Source organism: Pinus tabuliformis, chromosome X (assembly GCF_031772625.1).
Source record: "Pinus tabuliformis cultivar Carrire ecotype Pingquan chromosome X, CPIR1, whole genome shotgun sequence".
Classification (NCBI taxonomy): Eukaryota; Viridiplantae; Streptophyta; class Pinopsida; order Pinales; family Pinaceae; genus Pinus; species Pinus tabuliformis.
The window spans coordinates 1,100,378,082-1,100,396,734 of NC_142308.1; positions in this window are offsets into that span (position 1 = coordinate 1,100,378,082).

Below are 18,653 nucleotides of genomic sequence, written 5' to 3' on the forward strand. Positions count from 1 at the left end.
GCTGATCAGACTAGCCCTGTGCAGTTGTGGTTCTTGTGCTTCATTCTTTCCAGTTCTATCTCTGAATTTTGCTGCCTGTGATCAGTATATGTCTGTTTAAAACCATTTTTCCTTGCTGTTATTCCGCCTCCTTTGTACAAAAGAACTGTAGATGTTTTTGTGTGTTTGTTGAGTCGTTTACAGTTTTCCATTGCAAAAGTAGAATAGTCGTACTGTTGTCCTTTGATTTAGATCTGTCACAAGTGTCGATTTCGATCATAGGATAAAGTTTGATTGTTGTTGATGGTCGATTATACTGTTACTATTACCTTTGGTTTGAATTTGTGATTTTCTAAGTGTCAAAAACGAGTATTCATTTCAAAATCGTAAAGTGTCGTAATCGTCTCTATCTTTTGATTTCAAAAAGAAGCTTGTTTGTGTTTGTTGCTTGAAAGCAAATTCAGATTTGTACATCAACTTTCTTTTTAGCATCAATACTAAGAAAGTCGAAAACAAATACATGCATGTGCATTTGCATATAGACAGTCTGTTTGGCTTGATTTAGGAAAGTGCATTTACAGTGTGCTCTTTGCTCTTTGTGAAAATATTGTGTCTTTCTTTTCCTCTAGTAGCTAGGATTTTCATTGCACAAAAGAGATAAAAGTTTGTTTATCATCTTTAGATTGCATTTTAGGAATTACATCTACATCTTGTGGTGAACCCAAAAGGCAAACTTCATAAACAAGATCAACTTAAAATAAATTCAATGAATCTAACAACGCTTTGGAACTTAACGCACAACATTTAGAGGTCTAGGCTAGAGACGTATTCCGACGTCGTAAAGCCTGGTAACTGTTGTTCTCACTGATGGTTGGGTGATTCCTACACTTTGAGACGATAAGTGCCAGTATGGACTTGTGCTCCCACGTACCGTCGAGTATATTTTGGGAGACCCCTATAGGCTTAAATCCTTTATCCTTAAGAAGCTGTGTCTGCCGCCTTATCGATCGCAATGCACTGAACACAGCATTCGGGAAGATTGACTGCCATACCGTAAAATGTATTCTGCAGTTTTGCGATTGGTTTGGTACTCCCTCTACCTAGATCTCCAAAGTAGTCCCTTTTGTTCCTTTTCATACTCCTTAACGGAAAAGGTCCATCTGAGCACTTATCACTTCAGGCTCATTAAAAATCGAAGGAGACTAGAGTCATCTTTTGTTTTTTCTCGACTCTTAAAAACTGAAAAAACAAGTTGTGTCAAAGCGTCTAAAATTCATTTAATTCGGAAACATACCTTCCCTTTATTTTAGTTGATCGAGTAATCCGCAATCATGGATGAAATTTTGTTTCTGATATCTACAAGAAATGAGTGGTATGGGATATAATCATTTATCTCCAAACCCAAAAATTTAGGCCAAACACCTCCCAGTCTGAACAAAAACGTATTCGATACCAAGCAAAAGACTACATGATCGTCGGTGATACACTTTACCGTCGTGGTATCGATATAGTTCTGAGAAGGTGCCTCACCCATGAGGAGGCCGAAAAAGTCCTGAATGATTGTCATTCAGGCGCGTGTGGGGGGCATCAATCTGGATATGCTACAACACAAATTTTTTACGAGCAGGATACTTCTGGCCAACAATGTTCAAAGATTGCATAACCGCAGTCAGAAGTTGCCATGCTTGTCAAATTTTTGATAGAAAAACCAGAAGACCACCCGCACCTCTGCATCCAATAGTTGCAGTTGGACCATTCGCCAAATGGGCATCGATTTCATGACATGTAACCCCACCTCGACCAAAGGGCATGGGTATATCATAGTCGCAGTTGACTATTTTACCAAATGGGCCGAGGCGATGCCTACATTAGATAATACTGGTGAAACAACTGCCCTCTTCTTTTTCAATCATGTAGTCGCCAGATTCGGCGTACCACAGGCTATAGTCACAGATCATGGATTGCATTTTCGCAATCACATGATGGTCGAATTAGCTGCCAAACTAGGGTTGTCTCACGACATCTCTACTCCATATTATCCGCAAGCCAACGAACAAGTTGAAGCAATCAACAAGGTCCTGAAACGCATGCTGCAAAGGATGATCGGAGTTCACAAAAGAAGATGGCACCTAATCCTGTACTCAGCTTTGTGGGCTTACCGAACATCGGTAAGGAATGCAACCGGGTTCACACCCTTCCAACTGGTATATGGCCTGGAAGTAGTCTTACCAATTCAGTGTGAAATCTCGTCTCTCAAACTCGCAATTGATCTCCTCCCTGGAACTTCAGAAGAATATTCTTGTTTCTTGGAATTAATCCAATTGGATGAAACCCGTCGTGACGTTGCTTTGGCTAACGAAGCCCATAAGAAATGAGTCAAGGCGCAGTTCGACAAAAATGTCAAACCCCGTGTCTTCTCAGAAGGTGACATGGTCTTGCTTTACGATCAAGAATCCGATAAATTGGGAGCAGGTAAATTTAAGTCTTTATGGATGGGCCCCTATATTGTTAAACGAGTGTTAGCAAAAGGAGCCTACGAGTTAATGGATTATGATGGAATTCCACTAGTGCAACCTCGCAATGGGTTGTACCTCAAGCGTTACTATGCGTAATGGTAACCCGTATGCTTTTGTTATGTTTTTGTTTTTGCTAAAGTGTTTATTTTAGACAAGTAATCCACTTTTTACATTTATTGCAGATGTCAAACCTATTGGAGTCATGTGTTGGATATGCCGACGGAGCGAGTCGTAGTTCGCGGAGCCTGCCCTCCGTAGCCTGGGCCATTTTTTATCCAAGCGACGAGTTAGTAAGTTTCAGAGGTGTATGTATTGGTTGATCAACGAATAACATCGCTGAGTATAGCGCGTTGATAGAACTTCTCTCTGATGCCATCACTCATGGTATACGCCGACTAATTGTCAGGCTAGACTCACAACTCGTAATACTACAACTCAATGGTATATATTCCGTCTGAAACCCAGCTATTTATCGCATGTTCCTAAGGGTTAAGATTTTGGAAAGACAATTTGATCTTATTCAATATCAACATATTTCCAGAAAATTAAACACATTAATTGACTCATTAGCAAACTATGTGTTAGATAGACATTTGCAACATTTATAAAAAGAAACACATCATCAATGTTTTGCATGTGGATCATGTAGCTCAACCAAAATAAAACTCCGAAAATCAAAAATATATATAACTGTTTATTGTTTACACATAATGTTCTGTAACCAAGACAAAATTGATCAAATGACCCAAAAACTCAAAATGCTAGGGGGAACCCTAGTCTAATTATGCTCGTGATAGCAAGTCACAGCCTGTGCGATCATGCATAAGAGACGAGTCCATCGTCTGGGCACACCAGTAGTATGCCGCTATAACCGCAAAGGTAGCTCATCGATCCTCACATCTGGAATACCGAGAGTGAGGCCCTCAACCTGCTCCTGCAAGGCTGTGAGAGTCTCGGCCACATCGAGGTCACGAAGAATAGCCCTTCCGACAGCCTCTCCTACTGGGGCAGCAGCTGGTACTCTCAGGCGAACTACTGGGCGAATGGGACCAACATCTGCATGTACACATGAGTTTGATTAAAGTCTTGATAGAATAAAGCACAAGGACATTATAAACAAAAAACGATAAACATGAATATGGTCAAAGATTTTACCAATGGTGCCCCACTGCTCGCCATCCGGCAGTACTAAATCTGGATCACCCCGGAAGTCCATACCAGCTTATGGATACTCAGAATAAACCATCTCCTGACGATCAAACCACCTGAAGAAGGTATTAGAAAATGAAATCTGAGACTGGCCAGCATGCCTAGACATATGGTCAACCCATATCTGCATACATGGTTCGGTAGGAGAAGGTAAATCGAGTGCAATGTACTGCGGCTGCATCAGTGGTATCTTCTCCAAGGCAAAGGCAGTCAAAATAGAACCATACCCAAAGTTTTTCAACCTTCTGCTCTTTATCTTGGTCAATTGTTCTTTCATCATGAGAAGTACTGCGTCGCACCAGTTGAACACCTTCGGTTGGAGGCATTCCAAGGCATGCTGCATGTAAGATCGGTTGGCTACATGAAGAGCCACACCACCAGCCATCCTACCAAGAATAGTCCTGAGGGACCTGTCAGTGACATCAGAGATGATGTTCTTGCCATCTTTACTCCACTGAGATCCTTCTCTGCAGTACCGGCGAACATGATCTCTCACAGAATCGCCTCCTCGGGCCGAACCTGATAAAGAGACAGGGGCACCCCGCCTCGACAAACTGGTCAAGAAATAGATGTCTACCACAGTCAAGGGGATAGATTTGCCCCTGATCTAGAAAACCTGGTTGGTAGGATCCCAAGCATCGAGCAAATACTGCAGTAAGTTGATCTGTTGTCTCATGCTAGAAATGCGGAAAAAATTCAGCAAGCCACAGTTCCGCAGTGCGTTTACTGTAACTTGATCATGTAGGGAAAGCATGTCCTCTTCTTCATGCTCATGTTCTCGCCATGTAATGGTCATCTTGCTCCAAAGATCTCTGAGAAACAAACAAGAGAAGAGTTAGATCCTGATTTTGGCAAGAAACAGGAAAAATTTCCATAAAAAAATTGTGCCCAGAATTCCTTCTCTGCGCCCATCGCACCTGCAACAGTACTCTGGGTGCATTGCATGTGAGATGGCCTTCACAATGGCCAGCATTCAACGCACCTTTCGATACACAGAGGGTGCGCTGATGGCAGAACGATTTCTTCAAACCCCAAGGACTCAGAAGAGCTAGGAATCAAACTCAAAATGCAAAATGGAAACCATGAAATGAAAGAGCTCAAGTTTAGTTCCTACCTGGTCCAGACGGCACCGAGAATCGTCCACAGAATCTCCCAAAATCAGCTGATGAAAATCAAGGGAGAAAAGCACCTCCAAAGCCCCAACAAACCAAGTTCAAATGAAATGGTAAAATGAGAGGTAAAAAACACTTTTTCATTACTTTTACGTAGTTCAAAGAAAAGTATTAGTGTTTTAACTCGTTTTCAAGAAAATATTGTTCATTTCTGACTAGTTTGATGAAGCAGTTGAAAATACAGTATGATCTTTGAAAGGAGAAAGCTATTTATGGTAAGATCAAAACAAGACCATCTAATCGAGCAGTGTTACCGCAAGGTTCAAGCTCGTTAAAAAAAAAACCCGCATCGAGCAGTTTTAGCACATAGTTCAAGCTCGTTAAAACATAAACATAAGACATGAGAAAATGTTTCCACCCGCGTTTAAGCTCGTTAAAAAATGAACTATTCCCCGGTAAATAACCACTATGAATGTAGTACTTCAGCCATTAAAGCCTTGGTCATGTTTGCACCGTCACCTCCACTTTTTCATTGGCCAATCATTCACCTCCATTTGATTGTTTACCCATTTTGAGGAACAGCTGCGAAGAGTTATTTCATTAGCCATCCTTGTGACACTGCCGTGATTGGAAAATTCCAAACCTTACCTGGAATCAGCTGCTACCCGTTTCATCACTCGTTCCTCAAAAGACGAGTCTCCTTTAAGCTCTTTTCAACTGACTCGTAAAATATGAAAAGATTATCGAGTCCTTGGCCTTCCAGCTCATTAAAGGGACAGGAAGTGCTATCCCTCATCTAGATTTTAATCTTTTTGGACCTGAGGGATTATTGCACAAAAAGATCGAGTGCTTGTTTTGTTCGACTCGTTAAAACTATCGAAAATTCATCCCTTCTGTATTTTTTTATACTTTTTCGGACTTAAGGGATTATATGACGAAAAAGGAATTTTGGAGTTACCTTTACATTCCTTTTCAGACTCTCTAAAATTGAAAAGGACCGAGTTATCTTTGTCGTTAAACTTGTTAAAAAGATTAATAGCGACAAACTTGTCTTTAGACGAGAATGAGTTTCACTATCGCTAGGCTCGTTAAAACATAGTGATGGGTTTGCCCGAAGGGAAAATTATAGAACAAGCATATGTTATCCTCCTCAAGCTTGAAAAGAATAAAGAGGTACTGGTTAGCAATGACTGAGGAAAAATTGGGAAGAAAACTCAAAGAATCTTTATTGGTAGTAAGTTGCTCTTGAACATGACACTTCCACTCCGTGTCTGAGTCGGGTTGGGTTGTTTCATTCACCGGTCACATCGCCATGGTCACGCCATACCATCCACATTGGGGTTAATGCTACCAATCCATCACATCAGTGTCACCGATATGTTCAAGAGAAGTCATCCAGAGAATTCACCTGTGTCTCACCCACTACCATACATTATACTCCATTCTTTCATGACCGCCACCCTGAACATTATATCATCAGATTGTTTTCACCTCCATCAAAATCATTTGCTCTGTTCCGTGTCATTGATGTGGGATTCATTAAGGCCCTCCTTTGACGGATCACTTCTGGTCGACATCAACTCATTATCCAAGAAGTTGGTCTAGGAACACCCCATTTAGTACTTTGAAGCTTGCATGCCTCAATGGCAAGTTTCTCACTTCCGGTGACAGGTTTACATCAATGACCTTCGACCGAAAGATTTTGCGTGGTGTTCGATGCCAAGTCCTTTATTCACACCACGTGAATTGTACTGCAGTACCTTGAGGATCATTATCATTATCGGTGATTCCTCTCGCACTTGTTAACAATTTACATCATTGACTAGTAATCAAGCGATGTCTTTCCATGTTCGATTTCACAACATTTCTCACTTGGATCGACTTGTACTTCGAGTAAATATCAGACGAGATTGAAGACCCCGGATCTAGTTTCATCCATCCGGGCTGCGATATATATTCAGGGAAATAAAGACATCAAATGTACAACATTGCAGCACAGATAACCATCCTACCAAAAAGATGATGGCTCTATCAGAATCATCAATCTACACTCAGACGATTGTCTGTCCTATGTACATGAAAATGAATTTATAAAGCTGAGCATGGGAATGCCCGCCTCAGCTAGATCATGAAAACAGTATGAAGATAATGTATTGTATTGTATCTTATTACAGGTCTCCTCCCAGCATTGAAAGAACTTCGGATCCTCATAATAAAGCATTTCACCCGACACCAGAAGGTTAACGGCCTCATACTTTAGGGGGCAACTGTTATAGACATTTTTGTGCCTTACAACTCCAAGCATGAAATGTCCATAAACCAAGGGCTCCTAAGTCCCTAAAAGTGTTGTTCTAACCCCTAAAGGAACAAGGTCAACAGATTACAGCTTCTCCCAAAAGTTCTCCACCAAAAACTACTCAGAATAAGTCAAAACAGGATCATTTCAGCTGCTCCACTGGCTAGGTGCGTTGCATTGCACCTAAATACACTATGAGGGTGCGTTGCATTTCAAAAGTCCCTTCTGTGGGGTGCGATGGGTGAGAAATGACAAATGGCAGTGTCATTCCATGAGGTCGAGAGACAATGGAAGCTTCTAGAATCTTCTCCTGTGACACTTGCCTCACTGAATTTGAGCAAGGATGAGTAAGAGGCCTTCAGTCTCCAAGTGGAAGCAAGAACTGACAGAGAGAAGACACTAATCAAATCATAAGCTGATTCATCCTCCTTACACATATCTATATATGGATCCCTCATCTCAGAGATCCAAAGGCTGGAATTTTGCATATTGTAAGGAATTGTTGTTGGTTTTTGAGACAACCATCAAAGTATTGGGTGATCTATGCTTTGTTGGAGGTGAAGAGGGGCTTTTTTGCTGGGAGGTTGATGCTGGGTCAGGAACCACCGGTTGTAACTCCTCCTGGATCTTTTCTTGTTAATCAATAAAAACTATTTGAGTTTTTCCTCCATGCTTTTGTATCATTGTTGCTTGTTACATTTGTATGGTTAACTTAAATCTGATCCTAGGTTGTTTATGAATATAGATCCATGTCTTTGTATAGTGTTCCTCTTCTATGATCTTACAGGTACTTTGTGAAGCTGGGAAAGTAAGGGAGTAGGTAGTTGGAGACTGTCAAAGAAGAGAGGGACTGGATCAAAGGATTAGCGCAAGACACAGGTTGGTTCTTTCTAGTCCTCTCTATCTATAGTTCATAAAGGAAATACAAAAGTAGTTTTTCTCTATTTGTTTCTAAGGCAACTGTCACACCTTAGTGGGATAGAGCAGTTCTAAATAGACACTTTTCCCTGTAACACACCCTGTAACGAAAAGCCATATGTCTCAGTAGAGCAAGGTCCTAGTCAGCCTTGTCCAACAACCTCTCCAAATGCATGTTGACCCTCTCAAGGTTGGCCTCTTGATCCTCATTGATTTCTTTCTCCAAAGATGTGAGTGCAACCCTTGTTCTTTGAGCAGCTTGGCGATGCTCACGAATCTTTTGTAGCTCCATGATATTCTGTTGGTCCTTAAGCTGCTTGTTTTTTTGCTCTAGGTACTTCATGTTCCACTTGGCCCTCTCCAAGTCAAGGGATAAGTACTCAATCACTAACTGCTGCTCCTGGATGATCTCTGTAAGCTCTGCATTTGTTGGTTCTGCATCTGTCTTATCATCATGGAGGAGAAAAACCTCGGTTTCTCACTCACTTGATGGCCCTTCCTCTTGCACAGGCTCCTTACCCTTGCCTAGCTCCTGTGATGCTAATGTCGGAAGTGAGGCCCCTTCCACCCCAGGTGGAGATAACACTCGCTTTGCTGCTGCAAATACGGGTCTACTGCCTCTGTGGTAGGTGATGTATACTAGCATAGTAGCAGTCTCATGTCACTCATACTGATGAGATGGGCCCCCTATCTCATGATCTACCTCTGATACTACCTGTGGAGTGCTGAAAAAGTCACAGGAGATGAAGTCCTCCCAAGCAATACCCTACAATCCCAGCTGATGGTCCACCAAAAATTGGATACGGGCAAAGTGGTAAACACTATTGAGCTGCTGTTGAGGGGTCTTGTGCTGCATGAAATTCTTCATCCTCTCTATGTTCCCATAGATGAAAAATGGGAGGTTCATCATCTGCACCCTAGTAAAGTGCATGAGCAACCTAATGTGATAGGCATAAAGGTGAGAAAACCTCCCCTCACAACTGAAGTATTTCATGATCAATTTCATGAGCGGAGCATACTCATCTCTCAAAAATCTGAATGGAAAAACTCTCGTGAGCTGGCTCAAATAGCTGGCCTTAATGTAAGGCTCATAATGATGCCTCTCCACCTTTTTCTTCTTATGCCACCGTTCTCCAATGTTTGGTATGCCTGTTGCCACTGATATGGTTTCGGGTGTCAATGTGAAAGTGACCCCAGCCAAGATAGACTATCCTCCATGCAGGTGAAGTGCAAAAAGACGGGCCAACTCGTGATGAACTCTGACATTTGCCACCCTATGAAAAAATTCAAAACATGCTAAGTGCTAGAAACAAGACATAGCAAGAGGGCATGCCTGCAACTCGGTGAGGGTGTTGGTCTCATCTCTAAGATGTTTTCCACTCCGGTGATGTCTCCTAGGGGCCTGTTCTCCTGAAGCTGTATCACTGTGGGTCTCCTCCTCATATTCTGATGAAACCTCGGATGCCATGACTGTTGTTTGTACACTAAATTTTAGGTTGCCCTTCGATTTAAATGAAGCTTGTAGTTGCTTTGACAATCTGCCACCAAGGGGACAACTAAATAGGGAGTATTAGGAAGGGAATGATGTAATGGGAATAGGGATTATAGGGAGAATTTGTTAGGGACTTTGGAGGAGTTTGGGTATTATGTTGATGGGGTAGGGTTTGGGATCTTGTGTTGACCGAATAGTGGAGGGATAGGGAGAGGGTTTGGTAGTAATTTAGGGCAGGGGTTTTAGGAAAAATGATAAAGGGGAGATGGGAAAAATGATAGGTGAAGGGAAAAAGGTGAGTGGAGTGAAACCTTGGCACTAACAACACATTTTAACAACCCTAGCCATCATTTTCTTGATGATTTCTTATGGTTGACCTTATGCAGTTTGGTGACATTCAAACATCTCTATAAACACCATATCATTGATAAAATTTGATGAACAGGTGATGTCGTAAGGCCTACCTCTCGATTTGATAGCATTAACCAAAGTTTGGAGTGATTTGGCAATGTTTTTCGGCCCCTGGTCTGTGTGTGTCATGCACAAAGCCCAGTGCGCCGCACCTGTGGAATATTTCAACTGCGCGCAAGCTGTGTGTGCGCCGCGCTCCCGGGTATATGTGTCGCGCCCTTTAAAACCACCTCGAACTCACTCAAACGCTCACAATCTCACACTCACACCTTTGCAACGTCTCTCCAAGGCTTGTAATAGCACATTGCCCTTGATTTGGATAAAAACATGTATATATAGCCTTGGAAGAGATGGGTTTAATTTTTTCTTCCTTGAAAACCCATTTTTCTGATGCTGTGTTTTGCACTTTTTCACTAACTTTAAAACACACTGATTTTCACTTTCTCTTTGAAATTTTGGCTCAAATGATGAAATTTTCGGCACATCTTTGCAAGGGTTGTATGACAGGACATTTGGCCATGGAAACCATGACTGCATCTGAAAAAGTCAACTAGCGATTTTTTGGAAAATTTTGTCATAAATGACACTGTTTGACTTTTCTTCAAAATAGAGTTTTGAAGAAGAGTCAAAGTCTATCCACATGACGATGAAGCTCTTTGAACCATAGATGTGTAAGGGCCTCCCTCTGGCCTGCATGGCTTTACTGGACATGTTTCAAAGACCAAATTGATGAATTCCTAGACCTAAATATAGAAAATGACTTTTGTCCTTTAAAGGGCCAGACCTTGATTGTCATGGACTTTGGTGATTATTGACAAAAGACCTGAGCCAGCAGGAGCCAGACATGAGGGGAAATGATTAGCATGACTTTCTCCGTCAGATCATGGCATGCCCCTAGCAAAATGCAGTTGAGTGAATGGAGCGGAACACCTAAACATGAAATGCATAAAGAGCTTTGATCTCTACCAGAGGGCTGAACAGACCAACTCTAACAGAGCCCCCAACAATTGTTTTGCAATTTCTGCAAATATGTAGGTCACGATGATTTCCATTGTCGAAGTTATGAATTGATGATGGATAGAACCCCTATGTCTAGAATGCATATAGAGACTCATCCTAAACAAGATCAAGGTGCAATTGCAGCGTGAAAATGATTCCAAGACTGAGGAAGAGGGCAAGGAGGAGGAACTGGAAGGGTTCGTGGTCAGATCATCTGTTACAATGGTGGGGAAGTGGGCCATTTTGCACGTTATTGTCAGAATCCAACACACCTTTCCTGTCAATACTATCGGTAGTTTGACCATGTTATAGAAGATTTCCTAGTGCTTATTAGGAATATGAAAGAAAATAAGATGCAAACCAAGTAACCTACCCATAACATCTAGACAATGAGATCTACACTGCACAAAGAGGGTCCTAGTGTTAATATTGTCACATGAGTGGCATAGTTACCAAGGAAGATAAAGGGAAGAAACCATAGGAAAATGTCTGGGTTCATAAGGCTGCTAATAGGGAATATGGATTTGATGTAAATAAGGTAAGGGAAACATTTATGGAATCAAAAAGGAGCTTTGTAGATGAAGGAGCTTCTACATCAAGGACTCAAAATATGGAAATGCCTGAAGATACTAATGCTGCGCAGGAAATAGACCCATTGATATTAACATCATTTTTAAAAACTTGCATGAAACTCCTAAGGGATATTAAGGCAATAGAATGGCTATAGGAACTGATAGATAACTGCACTAGAAATAATAAGCCTTTACCAGAATAACATGTGATACAGAATATGGGCACAAATAAGAAAAGGAATAGTTGCAGAATGAGAATGACTACGCAGATTGGAGAATACGAAATGGACCAGGTCATTAATTATCTAGGGTCTAATGAAAATGTTATGCGAAAAAAAATGTTGGAAATAATGGGAAGACCTGCACTACAATGGTCCCTAATCTAGCTGAGGATAGCGAATCAATAGAATAATATTCCTATGGGGCACCTACATGGAGTGACTGTGGATATTGAAGGGACGCAGACGTTAACGAATTTTGAAGTAATCAAAATAGTGGATGACAGTAACTCATATCCAGAACTTCCTAGAATTGATTGGCCATTTGATATGAACGTGGTCATCAAGCTGAAGAAGCATTGTATGACATTCGAAAAGAAAGAAATCAGGGTTATTGTTCCATTGGATGCAGCTGAATGTGCGTGATATACTGAACCAGTTTGTGATTATGAGGAGGATGATGACATTGAGAATATCTATAAGCTAACTATGCGGGAAGAAGATTGGATCAACCCTATGGAAAATGGGTGAATTACATGGGAAAATGACAACTCCTATAATTCAGATTCGAATGAGGAGCTCAAACACTGGCTTAATAGGTTACATGAAGTATCCTCACCGTGCTACAACATGCTTACCAAATCACTACAATGTATATCCACGGAGGTACACAATTTACTGTATTGTGATGTTTTAGAGGGTGTCAATTTATTTTTGGATAAATTTGAAAAGGATGTATCAGAGGAACATCAGTTCCAAGCACTAGATAGTGCACGACGAGCTACACCTACCCATTGGTGGGGCATGCATAAGAACAATTTTGCAGATTGGAAGGAATGTCAAAGAAGGATGAAGTTGAGGTATTCAGGGACATATACTGGAAGGAGTATCAAAGAATGGTGAAGAAGGAGATCAAAGATGTGATAATCAAAATTGCTCAAGAACCTGTTGTGTGGTTACAACCATACTCGAGCACGCAACTCTGTCATGCATTGGAATGTTACAATGTGACCATTGAGGAAGGTGAAGAAGACCCTAGGAACATCCACATTCTTTATTCCGAAGGACAGCGTGAAGTTGAGGGACCTAAGGCAGAAATCCCTGATATATCAGAGACTTTAGAGACCACCAAGGTGAATATTGGATCAGAAGCATAGCCAAATTTCACAAACATAAGTGACTATTGTGATGAAGATATAGTAGATAAGGTCACGAACCTATTTTGAGAGTATTAGGACTTGTTTCTAACAAAGTTCCCTGATCTGAGAGGGATAGTAGGGAATATGGGAGTCATGAAGATCACTTTAAAGCTAGATGAAAATCTAGTGAAACAATGCCCCTACCGATTAAATATTAAGTATAAGGAAAAAGGGAGCAAGGAATTGGATAAAATGCTTGAATCTGAGATCGTTAAACCTGTCAAGGAATCAGATTGGGTTAGTCCCATGGTAATTCAAGAAAAGAAAATGCAGGGTGAAATTCGAATGTGCATAGAATTAAGGAAGTTGAATGACATGTGTGTCCACGATCATTTTCCTATTCCATTCACAGACAAAGTACTAGAGAATGTTGGAGGAAAGAAAGCCTATTTTTTCACAACTGGATTCTCAGGGTGCCATCAAATCAAGATTGCACCGAAGGACCAGAGTAAGACCACCTTCATGACTGAATGGAGTTGTTTTTAGTATACTGTGATGCTTTTCGGGCTTAAGAATGCCCCTGCAATCTTCTCTAGGCTGGTAATTTCATCCTTCAAGGAATTTATATATAAATTTTTGGAGGTATACTTTGATGACTGGACAGTGTTTGGGTTAGTAAAGCAACATGTTGCTAGTCTGCGCCTATGTTGGATACTTTATGAAAGCATTAGATATCCCTTAATTTGAAGAAATGCGTATTTATTACCATACAATATATTCTTGGGTCATATTCTTTGCAAGCAGGGATTGATGGAAGACCCTGCTACCGCTATCGTTAAAGATTGATGGAAGTAGGGATTGATGGAAGATTGTGGCACCACTACCACAAGGTCAACGATTGTAGGAGTGCTTCAAAAACTGACCCTACAATAATTGTCAATTTGGAAGCGCTGAAGAATGTTAAACAACTGCATGCAACATTGGGCCATATGGGATATTATAGGAATTTCATTAAATCGTATATTGGGCCTCAAGAATGTTTTCAAAATGGCATCCACTTTCACCTTTATTTCCACCATTTCACTCACATGTTGCAACTCCATAACCATATAACCTTTCATTAGCCACCATTTTCATAAATATATGGGTTAGGATCCTTATTTACCAAAGTTATTTGTTTTATGTGTTTAAAGTGAATTTATGATTAAAAACTAGGAAATTAACATGGTTTCATGTATCTATATGTGTGGCTTGAGTTTCATGACATGTGTAGGTCATTTGGAAGCTTCCAAGGCACCCTTATGTGGCCTCCAATGCTCAAATTCGAATTCTTTTCAAAGGAGATTTGGATAAAGGTCAAAGAAGGATATGTGTCCTATTTGGATTGTAACTCTATGAGGTGTCTCATCATTTCTTATTTGGATTAGAACTCTATGAGACACTTAGTGGATATGTGTCTCATTATGAGCTATTTGGTTGTCTCATCGTTTCTTATTTGGATTAGAACTCTATGAGACACTTAGGGGATATGTGTCTCATTATGAGCTATTTGGTTGTAACTATATGAGATTTTAGTGGATCCTCATTAAATAGGGTAGCTTCTTATGTTTTTGTATACATAGAAAAGTCTTCTCCTTTGAAAGGCATGTGTAAATTGGAGAAATTCTCATGTTTTTAATAGAAAATTTGGAGCTTATACTTGGAGATTTGAATATTTAGTTTTGCTTGCATATGAAGCTTCTTCACTTGCCATCCTCATCCACTATTATAATGGCCATTTAATGATTGTGAGATTTAATTGATTTTATAGATTAAAGTTTATTTTCTTTCTTAGTATTACTTTTAGAATGACTTTGTAATATTTTCTTTTCTAAAAACATTTCAATAGGGAAGATTTATGTATTTTCTAATTGGATTAAGTTTGAGGCAAGGGCTCATAGTTATTTACTTTCCTTTCATTTTTTTTTATTTACCTCCTTAGATTAAACCATCAATTCATTGTATAATTGAATAAAGGATCAGGCTAAGAAGGTGACTTCAAATTGGGTGATTGACTGTTCAACCTATGCAATCATTGAGCTTTACATTTTTCGTGCTTCTATATTTGCTTTGAAGATCCTAATTTAATTGCATTAACTGATATTCGTAGAGATCATTCTAAGAAATTGATTTAATCATATTTCATGATTAAATGGTTGAATATTTGATACATGCAATCACTAAGTTATTTTCTGCACATTTTACTTGCTTTTCTAGGACATTAGAAGTTAAAGTATAAATAGTTGCTTACACATCATCTCAAGAAGGTAACACTTCATAATTGAATGCTGGAGTAACTAAGCATGCATTAGTTATTTTTTATTTCACAGGTTAGTTGAATTTCATTTTCATTATTTGATTTCATAGATTAGATGAATTGGTTTTCGTTATTTTGTAGTTAGATTGATCTAAATTGAAAGACAATTTCTAGCACATACAGTGCACGCATCCTTCACAAGTTTACGAAACCCCTAGGTTGACCAATTAAATGAAGGCAACCACTTTTCCCCAACATTTTGGCACCGTTATCGGGCAAGTGTGCATAGGAACTAGCTTTCAATCTAGAGTTCATATTTTTCATTTTTTTCCTAGATGCATGATTAAAGCATGTAGATGCATAAATCCTTTAGCTGCATATCATTTTTATAAAAAATATATATAAAAAATTTGATGCTAACCATTTATGGATGAAAGATCTAGAATGCAGCCCAAAGACTACATTGAGGAATGGTGTCGAAACATGATTACGTTGCAACATTCATCCGTTCTTCAAGAGATATTTGTGGCAAATCTAAAGGTTAAAATGATTTCTCATGTCCTCATACACAATTAGGTACATTTCGAAAATTTGGATATGAACATTTTAGAAAGTTTAATCCATAAATGGATCCATCAGAAACATTTATATATTAAAAATTGAAAAAAAAAAATCTTTCAAGTAGGATAAACTAGGAAATAAAATCAAGCTTGATTGCATTTTTTTTAGAGATTTTAGACTTTAAAATATTCTAGAATTTTATTTATTTTCTTGTGTTTCTTCATTAACCTCACAAAAATATTTTCAATAAAAAAAAATCATGTTGGATTTTTAATAAAAAAAATAACATAAAAAAAATTTCTTCATGTTTTTGAATAAGGAAAATGTGTATTTTATTTATTTTTTCCTAAACAAATTGACAATCTAGGTTCTCATGCGACCTGAAAGGGAAAAAAATTTGGCATTAGCTTGGAATCCAAAGTATCATTTACCGGTCGGTTGTTCTAATTTTGTGGCAAAGAATTTGCATCAAGTGCCATGTTTGATTTGTTGGATTTGTGATTCACTTGACTTTGAATTTCTGGGAACTGTGCCAGGACAAGCTTGCACTCTACAAACCAACGTCTTTGCGAATGCAATTAGTAATAGAGAGCAAAGAATTAATTTCGGGTTTGATCCCATAGTTGCTTTTCATAACTATTTAATTCTTTGGAACCACAATTTGAATTGAACCACAAACAAATTGTGTATTTGATTTTTTGTGCATAACAATGCTCTGTTTTATCCACTATTTTCACGCCTGCTATCAAAGCCAGTGCATAGGGAGGCTGAAAGGCCGTTGAAACTAATTGAAGAGTCAACACAGAATAGAAAAAAATCATGGCAGAAGCAATCTACACGCAGTTAGACAGAAGCTATGGTTGCTCATAAAATATCTGCAAGAATTTCTCAAGATGATCATGACCCAGTAGGCATAACTAATAGCAAACTTGAAAATAAAAAAATTCAACCCCAACCATCAATTTTTGTTGCCAGATCATCACAAAAAACATAACTTTTTTGACACATTATTTTAAAAACGGTTTTTGAGCAAACCGAGGAAATTTTCAGAAAACTGAGACATGGGTTTTTCTCAAAAATAGGTCGAATTAGATAACCCAAAAAGGATTTTCTCATTTTCGCAACCGTTTGAGAGAAATATGTGATTCTTCGGGACCCTATTTTGCTGACTACATAAGGAAAAACGATTTCTAGTTAATACACAGTGAACTGTTTGAACATGGAACGTTGAAGAGGGAAGAATTCAAATTAAAAACAAAATTTGCTGTAGCATTTGATCCACATGGCACGTGATCTAAGAATCCAATTTAATTCATACCCACTGCGCAGCTAGTAGATCTCACCGAAGCCACGTGTGCTCAAAATGTGCACACACTTATCACTAGTTTCCTCCTCTCTTTAGTGCAGAAGTCACCACTAGAGCTGATATCAATTTCATAGACCACAAGAGGAGGTAGATATGCCACTCTTGCCTACTCAATCACATGGTAATTGCATCAATGCTGGCCATTTCTTCCTCCATCAACGTTGTTGCAAGAAAACCTCAAAGAAAAACTTCACACACAGAAATAAAGAATCCACTTGACAACCTCATCCACCATTTATGCAACCAAGAAGCAAATGAATTCTACATTTCCTTCCATGATCCGGAAGCAGCCACACTCTTCAACTTTCATAACTCATGCACATTGAAGGTAAGTGAAGGTATGTGGTTTTCTAATCTTTAGTCATGTAATTCCTTAAAATACTAAAATTGTAACTTTGGGAAATTCCTCACTTCCTCTTTCACATTGTCATATCTTTAGTTGGGGGGAAGGGACATCATTTCATATTCATATATCATACACCATCACACATTTTCATTTCATACTAACATACTTGTCCTAATCAATTATGACCTCATTATGGTTCAAAAAGTTATATGATTCGCAAATAATGTTTAAATTAAGGGCACACTCGATGGCTGATTTTAAAGATGCATTCTTAAATATGTTTAATGAATCTTGCTGCAACAAAAAGAAACAAGGTATTGAAACACAAGAACCAATACCAATTAGAATTTGGTTGAAACACAAGAACCAACCAAACATGTTGCAATTTAATGTATGATAAGGAATACTTTGCAAAAATAAATAAAATTGTCAAATGCAAAGTTTAAGGACATATCATATAAGTGAAGCTCATTCAAAAGCAAAGACATTGCGAGCAAATCAAAGGAATTAATGCAATATTTGCATGAGGACATGCAATTACTCTAGTTGCGGGGTATGTTGGGCATCCAAAATGTCTTCAAAATGACATCCACTTTCACCTTTATCATCACCATTTCACTCACATGTCACAACTCCATAACGATATAACCTTTCATTAGCAACAATTTTCATAAATATATGGGTTAGGATCCTTATTTACCAAAGTTATTTATTTTATGTGTTTAAAGTGAATTTATGATTAAAAACTAGGAAATTAACATGGTTTCATGTATCTATATATGTGGCTTGAGTTTCATGACATGTGTAGGTCATTTGGAAGCTTCCAAGGCACCCTTATGTGGCCTCCAATGCTCAAATTCGAATTCTCTTCAAAGGAGATTTGGATAAAGATCAAAGAAGGATATGTATCCTGTTTGGATTGTAACTTTATGAGGTGTCTCATCATTTCTTATTTGGATTAGAATTCTATGAGACACTTAGGGGATATGTGTCTCATTATGAGCAATTTGGTTGTAACTATATGAGATTTTAGTGGATCCTCATTAAATAGGGTAGCTTCTTATGTTTTTGTATAAATAGTAGAGCCTTCTCCTTTGAAAGGCATGTGTAAAGTTATGGAAATGCTCATGTTTTTAATAGAGAATTTGGAGCTTATACTTGGAGATTTGAAGATTTAGTTTTTCTTGCATATGGAGTTTCCTCACTTGCCATCCTCATACACC